Below are 2595 nucleotides of genomic sequence, written 5' to 3'. Positions count from 1 at the left end.
AATCCATAAAGCAAGTAAAACATCCTCTACCCAAACTAGCAGCAGCATCTGGGAACTTGTGAAAAATCCAAATTCTACATTAGGTACCCTTGTTATTTCCTCTCACAACACTCAGCAAGATGTGAAATTATCCATTTATTCATTTAATGTCCTACCCCTCAAGCTCAGATGGTAGCTTCACGAGTGGAGGCCATGCCTGTTGTATAACTCAGAGCACCTCGTGCCTGGCACACGGTGGTCACTTAAAAAATGTATTCAATGAATGAATGTTAGCTATGTATAAGCAAGACAGATGTATTATTGAATTTTTAATTTTTTAAAATTCATTGCTGTGGCCTTATAGAGGCAGACCACAAGCATCCATAGTATGTGCTTTATCTTCCCTAGAAATAAGAAAGTTTAATTCAATGTAATAGGTAACCAGGAATTTTTTTTTTTTACAACTATCAGGAAAAAAAGACCAAAAAATAGTAACAGCAGATAATGACAAGAAAAAAAAAATTAGCTGGACTTAGCCATTCCACAGTCTATACCTATTTCAACACATCATGATGTACATCATAAACACATACAATTTTTGCTTAATTAAAACACACTTTTAAAAATAAAAGAAAGCTCTCTCCTGCTTCCTCTCACCATGTGACCTTGCACCCACCGGCTGCCTGCTGTTTTCTGCCATGAATAGAAGCAGCCTGAGGTCCGTGCCAGATGCAGCTGTCCCAGAATCTGCTCTGCGGCGGGGGCGATGGCTTTCTGTGTGTCGGTAGCATCTGCATCCCCAGGAAACTGCAGTGTCATGGCTACAATGACTGTGGCAACTGGAGAGATGAGGCTCACTGCAATTGCAGTGAGAATCTGTTTCACTGTCACACAGGCAAGTGCCTTAAGTAGAGCCTCGTGTGTGATGGGTATGATGACTGTGGGGATCTAAGTGACGAGCAAAACTGTGACCGCCATCCCACGGGGGGAGTGTCACTGTGGTGAGGGGTGCTATGATGGAGTGGGTGTGTGATGGCGACCACGACTGTGTGGACGAGTCTGATGGGGTCTGTTACTCCCATCACAGCCGGGGTCTGGTGCAATGCAGAAATGGACAGTGTACCCCCAGCACTTTCCAGTGTGATGGTGACAAGGACTGTGAAGATGGGCGTGATGAGGACAACTGCAGTGACATCAGACTCCATGTCAAGAAGGAAACCAAAGATGCCTCTACAATTCCTGCCTTGGGTCATGTGGTGGTAGCTCTCTCTGTGGCCCTAACAACAGTCTGAATAACTGTAGTCAATGTGAACCAATTACACTTGAACTCTGCATGAACTTGCCCTACTACCATACAAATTATCCAAATTACCTTGGCCACGAGAGTCAAAAGGAAGCGTCCGTGGCTGGGAGTCCTCTCTTCCCTGCCCTTGTTCAAACCAACTGTTAGAAATATCTCATGTTCTTTGCTTGCACCATTTTGGTACCAAGGTGTGATGTGAACACAGGCCAGCGTGTCCCCCCTTGCAGAACACCGTGTGAGCACTCCAAAGAACACTGTGAGTCTGTGCTTGGGATCGTGGATCTATAGTGGCCTGAAGACACAGATTGCGATCAATTTCCAGAGTTAAATTCAGACAATCAAAACTGCCTAATGCCTGATAAAGATGTGGAAGGATGTTCACCTACTCACTTCAAGTGCCGCTCGGGATGCTGTGTTCTAGCTTCCAGAAGATGTGATGGCCAGGCTGATTGTGGTGATGACAGTGACGAAGAAAGCTGTGGTTGTAAAGAGAGAGATCTTTGGGAATGCCCATCCGATAAACAATGTTTGAAGCAGACAGTGATCTGGGATGCATTTCCAGATTGTCCTGATAACAGGGATGAAAAAAACTGCTGATTTTGCCAAGATGATGAGCTGGAATGTGCAAACCGTGCATGTGTGTCACGAGATCTGTGGTGTGATGGTGAAGCAGACTGCTCAGATGGTTCGGCTGAATGGGACTGTGTGACCCTCTCTCAAAATGTGAATTCCTCTTCATTCCTGACTGTTGACAGATCTGCCACAGAACACCATGTGTGTGCTGATGGCTGGCAGGAGATGTTGAGTCAGCTGGTCTGCAAGCAGATGGGTTTAGGGTGAGGTCGGTAGTTTGTAGCATGGACAAATTTCTAAGAAGGCTTCATGGAACCTGGCAGTAATATCTTCCTGATGAGGTACAGTGAGTTAGTGCTCTCAAAGAGTGCTCCAGGGCTTGGGAAAGGAATCAGGTAAGAGGACCACGTTTAATTACAGGCACCTGCTCTGAAGAATGTGGGCTGAAAACCTACTTTGATGAAGCCTCCAAAAGTAAATGGAGTAATTGTATTGTAGGTATTAAAAAATTTTTTAAAAAAAGAAATAGTCATCAAGTGCTTGGGGAAGCGGCTGGCACACAGCACCTCCTGTAAACACACTCTCTCTCGTGACTGCTATCTCCACCTTTGCAGTTAAGGAAGCCCCACTGGCCTATGCACCCCAGTGCCCTGCAGGCTCCAATGTGAACAGAAGGGCCCCTGCTCAAGTAGGTGGCCATGAGGCCGGTGGAGCTCAGGCTTTGGAAGCGACAGGTCGGC

The 2595-nt window shown here is 45.9% G+C and overlaps 1 pseudogene; it reads left to right on the top strand.

The window, feature by feature from the left end:
• The first annotated feature begins 708 nt into the window (after positions 1-708).
• LOC103607161 lies at positions 709-2122 on the top strand (annotated as a pseudogene).
• Positions 2123-2595: the final 473 nt, after the last annotated feature.

This window comes from Galeopterus variegatus, unplaced genomic scaffold (assembly GCF_000696425.1).
Source record: "Galeopterus variegatus unplaced genomic scaffold, G_variegatus-3.0.2 Scaffold7197, whole genome shotgun sequence".
In the NCBI taxonomy this organism is placed as follows: Eukaryota; Metazoa; Chordata; class Mammalia; order Dermoptera; family Cynocephalidae; genus Galeopterus; species Galeopterus variegatus.
The sequence above is the reverse complement of the archived record's forward strand: the minus strand, read 5'-3'. Positions and strand labels throughout refer to the sequence as shown.